The 12,620-nt window shown below is 40.2% G+C and overlaps 1 pseudogene; it reads left to right on the top strand.

The window, feature by feature from the left end:
* Positions 1-8,095: 8,095 nt before the first annotated feature.
* On the top strand, positions 8,096-9,071 carry LOC109392282 (annexin A1 pseudogene; annotated as a pseudogene).
* The last annotated feature ends 3,549 nt before the right edge of the window (positions 9,072-12,620 follow it).

Raw genomic sequence — 12,620 nt, 5'->3', positions numbered from 1 at the left:
GCTCAGCGGCTGCTCAGCTCGGGCTGGGACTCGAACTGCTGTTGCTCAGAGCCCAAACTCTTGAGCGAGCTCTTAACCAACTGAGCCACTCGGCCGGCCCTTGCTCTACTTTTTGAGAAATTTCCTCAACATTATCTTCCAGCACTTCTACTGAGATGCTTTCAGATTTTTATTTTTTCCAACTCACTCTTATTGTCTGCATCTTCTTTTTTTAAAACAGAATCCTATTTTTATTTCGTGTACACATTATCTTTTCTCTCAGAAAATATCAATCACAGTTTTTTTTAAGTTGTCATCTCCTTGCTTAGACTTCTGACTTTCATATTGTTGTGTTCCCCAGATGTCTGATGACCCTCACCAAACACGATGCTCATATTTAAGACCCTAGCTTTCTTGAGTTTAAGTCAGACAATGCTTGTCTTGCAGCTCTCCAGCTTTCAAAATTTTATCACTGTTAAGAAAGGAGAGATTCCTCAAAAAGAGAAATTCTGTCAATGAGGAGAGAGGTAATTTTTCATTCTTCCTCTTCTTGTTGATATATGCCATTTAGAGCATGGGTTGAGCAGCGGTATGGCAGGAGGACAGTAAAGAAGGGATATCCTTGCTCAGTGGTCATGGACAATTCTGGTCTAATATCAGACTTAACAAACCCCACTCACCACCAGAGAAGCCCTGTACTCAAATGCCCCATCTCTCCTTAGAAGGCAGTTTGAGCCCCATGGACTGCAAGCCCCTGGGGGCATCCCTTCTACTCCTTCCTTCCTTCCTTCCTTCCTTCCTTCCTTCCTTCCTTCCTTCCTTCCTTTCCTTCCTTCAGCAGCTTATCAAAGCAACCCTGTCATCCCCCTGCAGGTCTTTCTCTGAGAGCAGTTTTGGAAAAACAGTATTGCCTCCATTTCATTACATTTCCAGAGACTTTAGCATCTTTTAAATGTAGATGACCAGATGACCCAATCTCTTTTTTCTGCCTCAGTCTCCTGCTCTGTAACATGGGAATGATACTGCCTCTCCCCCTGCACCGCTGTGAGCAGGAAGTTAACTGTGATCAGTTGGAAGGCCACTGGTCAGAGCCGGCCACTTCATGGGCAGCTCTGCAGAGCAGAAGCACAATGGAGCACCCTCTCCCGAGGCCTCCTCTACCAGAGGCCCATGGTGAAGGTTTGCACTTTTTCCCAGCAGGGCTACAGCGTTCGCAGAAGTGAAAGTAATTTTAACCCCCTTAAGATCAAAACATAAGGTGAAAAACACCCAATAACTAAATTCTCACCTCAACAACTATTGCAAGTAAAACCAAAGTGGAGAGAGAAGATATTAACCTCTCTAGACGAGGACGTGAGGGCAACAGGGCAAGCCAGCAGCCATTCTCTACACAAACCCAGGGAAGGTGTGAGACACGGTGGAGTCTGCTGCTTCCTTCAGACCCAGGGAATGTGTGCTTGACACCTCTCTTTCTGCCTCCCCGCACCCCACTTCCTTCTATTTTTATAACTTAGAAAGGAACAGGAAGAGGTAGGGTTTTTTTTCTTGCTTTTTTTTTTAAATGTTTTTCAGCACTCAGGGTTGGCCTGTGCTCTCGAAGTTGATAAGGTTGTGAGGTTGCTGCAGAAAATGATTCTTACCTGGGCCAAGGACTTCAGGGTCTCCACGTTGTCAAAGGAAGGGCTGGCTAACCAGGTTGGGAGACATTTGCCATCTCTTCTCCCGGGCACAGGGAGCTCGAGTTCACACGTATATGGTATTCAAACCCGGAATTAAAAAACAAGACTCCAAGATTCTAGAACTTATCAATGAAAAGGAAGGTCGCAGCAGCGTTTAAGTTTGAGAGGGAAACCCTGAACCAAACTGCCAGATTCTTTCAGGTCTCCTGGAAGCAGGCCCACAGAGACACATTGATTAGATAGTGACACACTGAGGCAGCTGAGACCACAGTCATTGCTCAGTGGTCCTAAAATGTACATAATTTGGAATGGAACCTTCTATGCAAATAGAAAATAGAAAAAAATATACATGGCTTACAAATTAAACACATGCTCCATCTGGGTAGCTCTTGAGGTTTTTTTTTTTTTTTCTTTTTCTAGTGCCACTTCTAACCAATTCTCTATTTTCTATTCCCCCAGGTAGCTTCTAGTTCTATTTTTCTCTTTTTCTTTTCATTAGATTTATTCCCCAGATAGGTTTGCCCATATTCAGAAAATAAAAACACAGTTACATTTGAATTTCAGATAAACAATAATTTTTAGCATAAATATATCTCATGTAATATTTGCACATGGTTATAGCAAAAGCTTATTTGTTATTTATCTGAAATTCCATGAGGCAAACATACTCAAATATTATTCAGTGTTTATCTGAAATTCAAATTCAAATGGGAGTTCTTATTTTACCTGGCAATGCTAACTTCTGGATCCTTTTTCCTCTCCTCTTCTGAACATTTTCTGGAAAAAGGCTTTCTTTAAATCAAGGGGAGAAATAAAGGATTACAGGTAAGTTAGTTCCCATGCTATGACCTTCTACGATGAATTCATATTGAACCAAAGAGTTCGAATGGTTTCAGTTTGCTGGTGGGGTGAGTACACTTGTTTTAAATTTGTTTCTTCTCCCAGGAAATAACCTTATAGCGCACATGCCGAGTTTTCTACACAGATATGCAGAGCTCTGAAGCTGGATAGCTAAGCCTGCAGCATCCAACTCCTAGCCCGTGGGTTGCTGCACAGACAGGGGATTCATTTTTTGAGATTGTTCTTTTAAACTGGGAGAGCTTCAATTCAGCAAAAAAGTATTTCTTGAATAAATGTTAAGTATGTCAGTCACGAGCCAGATGCTTCTCTGGTTACAAACCTTCAAGGATATGTCTCCCACCTTCACCACATTCTAATTCATCTGGGGAGCACACAAAACAAGGTAGCCAAGCTTTAGAGCAGTGTGTTTGTTACATGGACAGTATACATTTACGATGCTATGTATTATGGAGGAATTCCATCCCTATAATAGTTGATGTATTTTGTTTCCTTTTGAAAAGCTTTAAAACATTCACAGATTTAAATAACCAATAACTGTGTGCCCCAATCACTTTGTGACTTTGCAGATCTTAACCTTTTTGCATTTTTGCCTTATGTAGAGAGAATGTCACATATTTTTTTCCTCACATCTTATCATCTCTGAAATTGGGTGCATTTAAGAATTAATGGCATATTGTGGCAACTTTATTTCTGAGTGATACATAAAATAATAATGAGTTTTATCATCAATGACATCTTAGATTTGATACAGCAGCATTTTTTTTACTATTAATATAACATTACACATAAATTGAAAGAACTTTCTTCTCCCCTACCCCTCATCTTCACCCTTGCTAGTCTTATTTTTTCTTCACTCCCCAGAGGCAAAGGCTATTATAATTTTGGTGTATGTCTTTCAGGCCATGATTATATAAATGAATATATTTGTTTATTTTCTTAATATATAGCATTGTTCTCTGTGCTACTGTTCTACATATATAACTTTACTTCTATCTTTCTTTACTTACAATTTTAGTTTTTAATTGACTGATGATTTATATAGAGGTATTTACTTTATCTCCTATGTAATATTCCAATGTATGAACATACCATAATTAATTTACCCATTCCCCTACTGATGGATATTTAGGTTGATTCCAATTCAGTTTTTTAGTTTTATATTATTATAAGCAAGAATACGCTACTATTTAGAATTTAATCAAATAACCCAAATTTAGGAATGGAATTTCCAGGTTGTAGTGCATGTACATTTTCAATTTTTATGGTTTCTTTAACTTCATTAAGCTTGCATTTAGTGGTGCTTTTAGTGTATGGGTGAAATCTGTATTTGTTACTGTGTGAAGTATTTTTTTTTCTTCTTCTTCAAAGGGAACCCCTTTCTGCTTTGCCTTTCACTCACTTCTTTACCAGAAATTATAATACTACAGTGATAAAGTCACTCCCTGTAAATGTCACTTTTGAAACTTTTGTGATTGCGGGCTATAGGTCAACCAAACCGCCTACACTACCTAAATCATCACTTATTTCCAAAGACTTTCTGTGCTTGGAAGGCCACAGAGGGCCCTCTCAGGCTCATGTGTCAATCATCTAGAGTTGGAGAGATGAAACAGCATCAGTGTGAATTTTAAAGACACAGCAGCATATGTCAAGGTCCTAAGAGTGGGCATCCCCATTTGGTCCAATGATGCCATGTCTAGGAATTTACTGTAAGAAAGTAAGTAAAGATGTGCACAAAAATGAAGTGACAAGGCATTGACTGCAGCTAACTGTATAACAATAGAAAGCAAGGAACACTACCAGGATTTTACAATAGAAGTAACCTGATTTATATAAGTAAATTAGAGTGGGTTTCTATGGAAACAAAATTTGTCCCAGAAAGTATACATAACATGTTAAAGGAAGAAAATGAGGTAAACTATAATTTAAAGATTATATCTTTTTTGAACAATACATTCATGGAAAATATCTGGAAGAATATAACCAAGGCATTAACAGTGGTTATCTCTGGGATGTGGAATTATGGATGGATTATTTTTTCTTCTTTTGTCATCTTTCTAATTTTTATACAATGAACATATACTACTTTTGCAACAAAAATAATTAAAAAGAAATAGGCCAGGATTTTGTTTACTTGGGTCATGATTTTGGGTTAAGAATGAACATTGGGAGATGATTAAGAGAACTGAGGAGTAAGATGAGATGGGGGAATAAGTTTAATATAGCGCATTATCTGGGAACAATTTTGAATTTTTTTGGTGCGTCTTCTTTACTCTTTTCCTCCAACTTAAAAGCACAAATATCCAGAGACCTGCAGGGAATAATACAGTTTTCCTTTTGTTTTTAAAAGACTTCTGCAATTATTCCTTCACTGTCGTTGGAGGATTTATGCTCCCAGTGAAGACCTGTGAAGTAGATTTGATAGCCTTCCCTGATAATAAATTGAAGAAAGTTATCTAATGCCTCTTCAATTTTAATTTAGTTTGGAGGACACCCAAATCTCCTCTAGAATAACATTCTCTTTGTAGCTTCAACATTTCTTCTTTTAACCTTCACTGCAGGGGGGAAAAATTACTTGGTCAGTGCAAGAAGCTTTATTTATTATGAACTTCTTACTAGCTTCAAGTTACATTGAAATGTTCAAGTTACATTGTACATAAAGCAAAGATGGTTGCATGGGACGGGGTCCATAACAGCTGAAGATGCTCAAATTTAAATAACCTAAAGTTACTAGTATAGTAAACTAACCAATGCTATTAAAAATAATAAAATGCTGTCTGGTTTATGGGATATGAAAAAACTGGCATACGTACCCATTGACGATGGCACTTAAAACCTGTTCAGTATTTATGGAAAGAGTCCCAACAACATGTAAGTATAATCAAGAGGAGTTTTCACTCTCCAAAGAAAGAAAAAAAGATTTGCATAATAATTTACAAAAGACCATTTGTTTACTATCCTTTCATGACGTAACTTCAGTGTAACTGCACCACAAAATAAGTTCAAGATTCCTTCCAACTTTGAGTTACTGAGTCTAGGATCCATAAAATCACAGAATTTTAGAGATAGAAAGAAACTTAAAAATATAATCAGATGGCTATAAAGAGTTTAAAAGATTTTCCCAGGTAGTAACTAAAAAGGCCGGGTTTACAGTTAACGGTTCTGGAATTATAAATTACTCATCTTTCACACAAAACCCACGCACTCAGTAATGAGGCCGTTCCCCAGGAAAGTCTCCAGGGTCAGAAGTGAGTTGTCGGTCCAGGCAGGGTCCTGATGAAAGGATCTTGGGGAGCATGTTCAATTGCCCCATTTTAAAGAGGAGAAAATGAGGAGCAGAGAGATGAAATGATCTGGTTCAAGGTCAGTGGACTTGCCTTAATTGCTTCCTGGTTGAGAGACAAGTGTGGGAAATGGGTCAGCGGTGTAAATCTTGCCTGACTGAAGGCTTAAGAGACACAGAAGCAAGTGCTGGTTAAGCGAGTACACCATGGGTGGTGCTGCTCCCTCTGCATTCCAGACAGACAATAGCTCTGGAAGTGGTGTGAATGGCACCCCACCTCCACAATTAACCTCAAAGAGATGTTAATTTCACAGTCACACTGAGGACCATTTAAATTCAGGCAGTGTCAGAAAACAAGCATTTATTTGGAACGAAAGAACAATTTGTCTCTTTTGTTTTGCGTTGTCTGCCCCATTAATTGTCCCAGAATAAAAAAGATCTTCAAACAGGCTGCATGAGCTGCATCTCAGTCTAGGCAAACAGGACCTTTAAACAGAAGAAAAGGCATGCCTGCACCTTTTGGTGAAGACAGCAGGGAGAATGGATAATTGCCTGCAAAGAGGGCCATTTCAGGAAATAAAGCTAATGCAGTACACACTTATTCTTTAGAGCATCCTCTTTCATTACTGACAGGATGACATTCTTTCAGCGTCCAATACATTTATTTTTATTTTATTTATTTATTTATTTATTTATTTATTTATTTTTAATTGGGGAATTGGGGGATGAGAACAGCGCTGGGGAAATTGGGGGAAAGGGAACAGACAATTTGCTGTCCTTTTGTTCTTCAGTCTAGTTATGGAGGACATTGCTTCACTGGCCCAAGTTGGCACCATCATTGCACTCTTCCCGGGTGAGGCAGATGAGTCACTGGCTTCTGGACGCTGGCTACACACGGTAGCCCATGGCAACCCACTGCGGCAGGGGCTGCAGCCTACGCTGTCGCCATGACTCACGGCAGCTCAGCTCCAGGTTGAGCTGTTGTTCAGCATCTTACTGTGGAGGGCAATGTCACTGGCCCTCATATGTGGGATCCAAACCGGGGTCCTCTGGCATCCCAAGCCAGCTCTTAACCAACACGTCACTCGGCCGGCCCCATTCCATTTATTAATGTGGACACTTTTCCTCTCAAATCACTGATTTTGTTTATGACCACATGGTTATGGTTTGAAATGTTAACTTTAGCTTTTTCTTCTTTCTCTCATGGTTTCTCAATTCGGGGCACTATTGACATTTTGGACTGGATCACTCTTTGGTGGTGGCACAGGGTCCTGTGTATTATAGGACATTTAGCAGTGTCCCTGCTTCTGCCCACTAGATGCCAGTAGCATATTTTCCCCATGTTCCCCATTTATGACAACTAAAAATATCTCTAGACATTGCCAAATGTCCCTGATTGAGGTCTAGCCGCAGCAAGCAAGTCACCAAAAAGTGGTGCTAGTCTAATCCCAAAAGGTATCCAAAGACTTTCCCAGATTTGAGCCCAGGTCCCATGGTTTTGGCTTTCTGACCTTCTTGGTACTAGTCTACTGGACCACCTACCATAAGGAAATGAAAATCAAATACCAAGAATGTTGGGTTACTTAGGAAATCACAGGATATGAATCAATTTAATTCTTCATCCCAGTTTATCTTGATTACTCCCTTCATCTGTATTTCATTAGCACCCAACCTATGTTCTCTATACCTAAATATATTACTGCTTTGCTAATAATTAGCCTAACAGTAATACCTACCATGCATGGAACCCTACTATGTGTCAGGCTTTGTATTATGCACTTTATATTGTCATAGCAACTCAGAGAGTCAGGTATGTTGTCCAAACATCACAAAAATGTAAGCACCATGAGGGCAGGTACCCATGTCTAGTTTACCAATTGACCCCCAAGGCTTTGCACAGTGACCAGCATATAACTGTGCAGAGCACACTGCCGAGTAAATATTCTTTAAAATGAGTCAATGATTGGATACATTTTATTGATGATCTTTGGTTTTTCTCTTTCATAACCCAAACTTTCAGCAAATCCTGTTTTCTCTCCTTTTTAAATATATCGAGAATACATTCATTTCTCACTCCCTTTATTACTACCACCTGATCCAGGCCAGTGTGATCTCTCACTGGGTAATTGCTGTAGTCTCTGAACCAGTCTCCATGTTTCTGCCTTTATCCTACTATGATCTGTTATCAACCCAACAACCGGGGGATCCTTTAAGAAGATTCAGAGTGTGAAATGATCAGAGAAGATTCTCTCTTTAGTTCTCGGGGAGAAGGTGGAAAAAAGAAACTTATTTAAAAATGACAGTGGTATCAGAATCCCTCAAGCAGACCTGGTTTATTGATCATGAAGAGCAGGATACATTACAACTGTGAAAGTATGCAAAGATGGTCCCGGGCAACAGTGAGCCCCTCTTCTAGCTTCCATCCATCCTTGGTTGTTGCTGCCTTGCATAAAGCAATAGCAGTTAAAGGTGTGGATGAAGCAACCAACACAGACTTTCTAACTAAGAGAAACAATGCACAGCATCAACAGATGAAAGCAGCATAACTCCAGGAAAAGGTAAAGCTGTTAGATGAAGCTTTGACGAAAGCCCTTCCAGGCCACCTGGAGGGAGTTGATTTGGCTTTACTAAAGACTCCAGCCCAGCTGGATGCTGAAGAACTTTGTGCTGCCATAAAGGGCCTTGAAACTGATGAAGACACTGAATGAAGTTTTGGCATTAAGAACTAACAGAGAAATGAACAGACTCTAAAGAGAAGAACTGAAGAGTGATCTGGCTAAAGACATTCCCTCAGACACATCTGGGGATTTTCAGGAGGCTTTGCTTTCTCTTGTTAAGGGTGGCTGCTCTGAGGATCTTGGCATAAATGAGGACTTCACTGATCCGACACCAGGGCATTATATATGAAGCAGGAGAAATGGGACAGACGCGAATGTGTTCAAGACTATTCCTGCCACCAGAAGCTATCCCTATCTTTGCAGAGTGTTTCAGAAGTGCAAATCCGGTCAGCATGACATGAACCAAGTTCTGAGCTAGAGATGAAAGGGGATGTCGTGAGATGCTTCACAATGATTGTGAAGTGTGCCACAAATACCAAGGATGCTGGAACGCATCATAAGACATCGATCAGAATTATGGTTTCCTGTTCTGAAATCAACATGAATGATAAAGCGTGCTGTCAGAAGTTGCGTGGTGTCTCTCTCTGCCAAGCCATCCTGGAAAAAACCAAAGGCATTTATGAACAAATCCTCATGGCTCTCTGTGGAGGATAGTAAACAGTCCTTTGATGATCTCAAGCTTTTGGATCAGAAGATTTAAAGAATCATATCTTTTCATTCCATTTTATAGAGTTAAATAAGAAAGTTGCTTCAGCAGGATGAGTCTAGCTAACTGCTTTCTGAAAACTATAGGCTATAAATCATTTTCATATTACAAGTCTATATAATCCAGATACATTTTTAAATAATCTATTTACCCCACCTATAAAAACCCATCAACAGCTTGTTCTAGTAACATTACCTGAGAAAGATGTTTAAGTAACAGAAAATAAAATGATTTTACAGGAAAATAAATTTAAAAAGGGAAGATTTAGGCGACTCCACTCAAAACCTTCCAGTGGCTTCCCATCGCACTCAGAGGAAAAACCGAAGTTCGTTCAATAGGCTACAAAGTTCTAGAGGACGTAGCTTCCCTATTACTTCTTTGATTTCATTTCCTCTACTCCCCCCATCATTCACTCTGTTTCTTCTACACCGGCCTTCTTGCTAGTCTTTGAACTTGCCAAGCACGGTCCCACCTCAGGGCCTTTGCACTCACCGTTCCTTCTGTCAGGAACACCCTTCCCACAGTCTCTGCATAACCTTCTCCCTTAAATCTTTACTTAAATGTCATCTGTCCCATGAGGTCTTCCCTGGCTACTCTATTTAATGTTGTCACCCTCCCAGCCCCCTTTACTTCTTAATTTTCCCTCGTTGCATTTATCACTTTTTTTTTTTAAAGATTTTAATGAAGAATTGGAGGAGAGGAACAGCGTTGGGGAATCGGGGGAAGAGGAACAGACAAGTTGCTGTCCTTTTGTTCTTCAGTCTAGTTGTGGAGGACGTTGCTTCACTGGCCCATGTTGGTATTATCATTGCGCTCTTCCCGGGTGAGGCAGTCACTCTCCAGCCATTGGACGGCCGCTCATGGCAGCTCATGGCAGCTCACAAAAGCTGCCGGCCAGCCCCACTGCAGCCTATGCCATCACCAGTGACTCATGGCAGCCCACCTCCAGGTTGAGCTGTTGTTCACCATCTTAGCTGTAGAGGGCACAGCGTCACTGGCCAATGTGGGATCTGAACTGGGGCCCTGCTGCTCAGAGCTGGAGTCCCAAGCCAACTCTTAACCAACGCGCCACTAGGCCAGTCCTTATCACTTTCTAATACACCAGAATTAAACTCCATAAAGAAAGGGATTTTTGTCTGTTTTGTTTGCTATGAAACTCCCAGAGTCTAGTACTGGCATATGGTAAATACTCCAATAAACTTTAATCATTGAATAAATGAATGAATGAAGGATGGAGTGAGGACAGAGAGATGTTAACCGGCAGAGCTAGGTTACAGGTGCAGACTACCAGCCTCAGAGTCCTCTTCTTTCATTGGTTCTCAAAGTTGGCTGTGCAGCTGAATCACCTAGGCATGGGGTATGCCTACTAAAATGCAGATTCCTGGGCCCCATTCTGGACCAAAGGAGTCAAATATGGGGAGGGGAATCCGGGAGACTGTATGCATTTAAGAAGCTTCTGAGGAAGTCCTATGCATCTAGTCTGCTGGCTTAGCAGATCTGTACATGGGAACTTAAGGTGTGATCTGGGAGTTACCTGGACCAGAAATGCCTGGATCAATGTTTGGGCTCTGAAGCCAGCCTTTTGGGCTGTGAATCTTGACTCTACTGCATGCTATCCTTGTGACTGCTTGCTTTTCCCCTTTCATTTTCTAATCAGAAACTCTTTGAGAAAAGGACCATAATATCTAACTGCATCGAAGTTCCTCACAATAGAATCCCATGTCTGCAATTTCCTAACTGTATGACCTTGGTCAATTACTTGCCTTTTAAAAAATTCAGTTTTATAATCTATAATTTGGGGATAATACTAGTCCCTGTCTCATTGACTCACTGTAAAGATTCAATGGATTTATGTTATGAAATTAGCAGAACAGTACCTGGCATATAGCAAACATTCAATACATGTTAACAATTATTATTGTCAATACTACTATTTTCTAGGCATCAGCATGGATCTATTTAATCAATTTCTGCAGGTTGGACCCTGCAGCACTTAAAACAAGCATATTGATAAAAAGCAAGCAAGCAAGCAAGCAAACAAACAAAAAACAAGAATTCTGTGTGTTTCTGATGCACACAGAGGTTTGGGCAGCCCCGACTCCCTCTGCACCATGAAGAACAGAGATCCTTTTCCCCAGCCTGACAACCACATGCTCAGTAGATGCTGGTTGAGTGGAAGCAGTAGCCCTCTAGCCCCTTAAGAAACACAAGAAACTCCTGACCTGGTTAGGAACGAAGCCTACAAGTTTGGAGTGGCAAAGTCAGCTCAGAGATGATCTAGCTCAAATGCTCATTTGTATAATGAAGGAATCAGGACCCTAAAGTGATTGTACTCCCCAAACCAAGTGTTAACACTCCCCAAACAAAGGCAGATGAATTCCTCTATAGTCTTGTACTCCGTTAATGTGGTCCAAGGACCAACAGAACCAGCACCACTGGGAAACAAGCATTTTAGAAATTCAGAAACCCAGTCCTCATCCCAGACCTGCTACAGCAGAGGCACTATTCTACACTATGCTGCTCAGATTCGGCTGCACATCAGAATCACTTGGGAAGCTTTAAAAAATACCACTAAAAGGATTTCATCTCTAGAGATGCTGATTCATTTGATTTGGTGTGAGTACTGGACACTGGGATTTTAAAATCTCCCAGGTGATTTTAATGTGCAGCTAAATATGAAAACCCCTATGTCAATTGCTCTAGATACCAACCGCTCTCCAAATGTTCTGAATTGGGAGAAAATGAGTCATCAAACTAGGCTTGGGGTTGATTTTTTTCCATGGGGAATGTCCAAATCAAGATAGTTTGGAATTGCTATTTAGAAAAAAGCCAGCATTAGATGTATAGAAAAATCATATATATTTATGAATAAATATGAGTACACACATATGCCATCTCATCTCTGGCATCACAAGTTTTATTTAATAAGAAAAGGGATGAGACAAGAAGACTAAATTTCAAAAATAGAGAAAGAAAAAGACCTATTGTTCACCATCTTGCCATCCAAATACAACAGCACCCTTCATGTGACAATGCAAGTTTTAAATACTAAGTGCCTATTTTCCTCCTTTTACTTCACTCACACTAGTATTCTTTTTCAGATCTACCAAAGTGGGTGACTTGCATTTAGCCCTGTGTTTTTTTTTTCTTCCCCGATTAGATTGCTGCTTAAGATTTTTCCCTTTATAAGCATTTTTTATGAAGAGAATGCGTAATTGTCTCTTTAATCCACACCATTAACTGTCTGGCACTTCAGTTGCTCTTCTGTGACCTAGAGATAACTTCTATCCTATCTCCCTTGTGGGGAAGATTACATGAGATAATGAAGGCAAAGATTCTTTGAAAAAGGATAAAGGAGCTTCAGATCAGTGGGACAGAGGAAGCATCATCAATATAACTCCATTTGTTGAGGGCCAATGTGTCAGGCATTGGGTAGTTTACATATTTTGCCTCTGGTGCTCACAGTAACCTTGCAAAATTTCACTCCCCTTGTTTTA

The sequence above is a fragment of the Hipposideros armiger genome, unplaced genomic scaffold (assembly GCF_001890085.2).
Source record: "Hipposideros armiger isolate ML-2016 unplaced genomic scaffold, ASM189008v1 scaffold_322, whole genome shotgun sequence".
Classification (NCBI taxonomy): Eukaryota; Metazoa; Chordata; class Mammalia; order Chiroptera; family Hipposideridae; genus Hipposideros; species Hipposideros armiger.
Note: the sequence above shows the minus strand (reverse complement) of the source record. Positions and strands in the feature narration are given on the sequence as shown.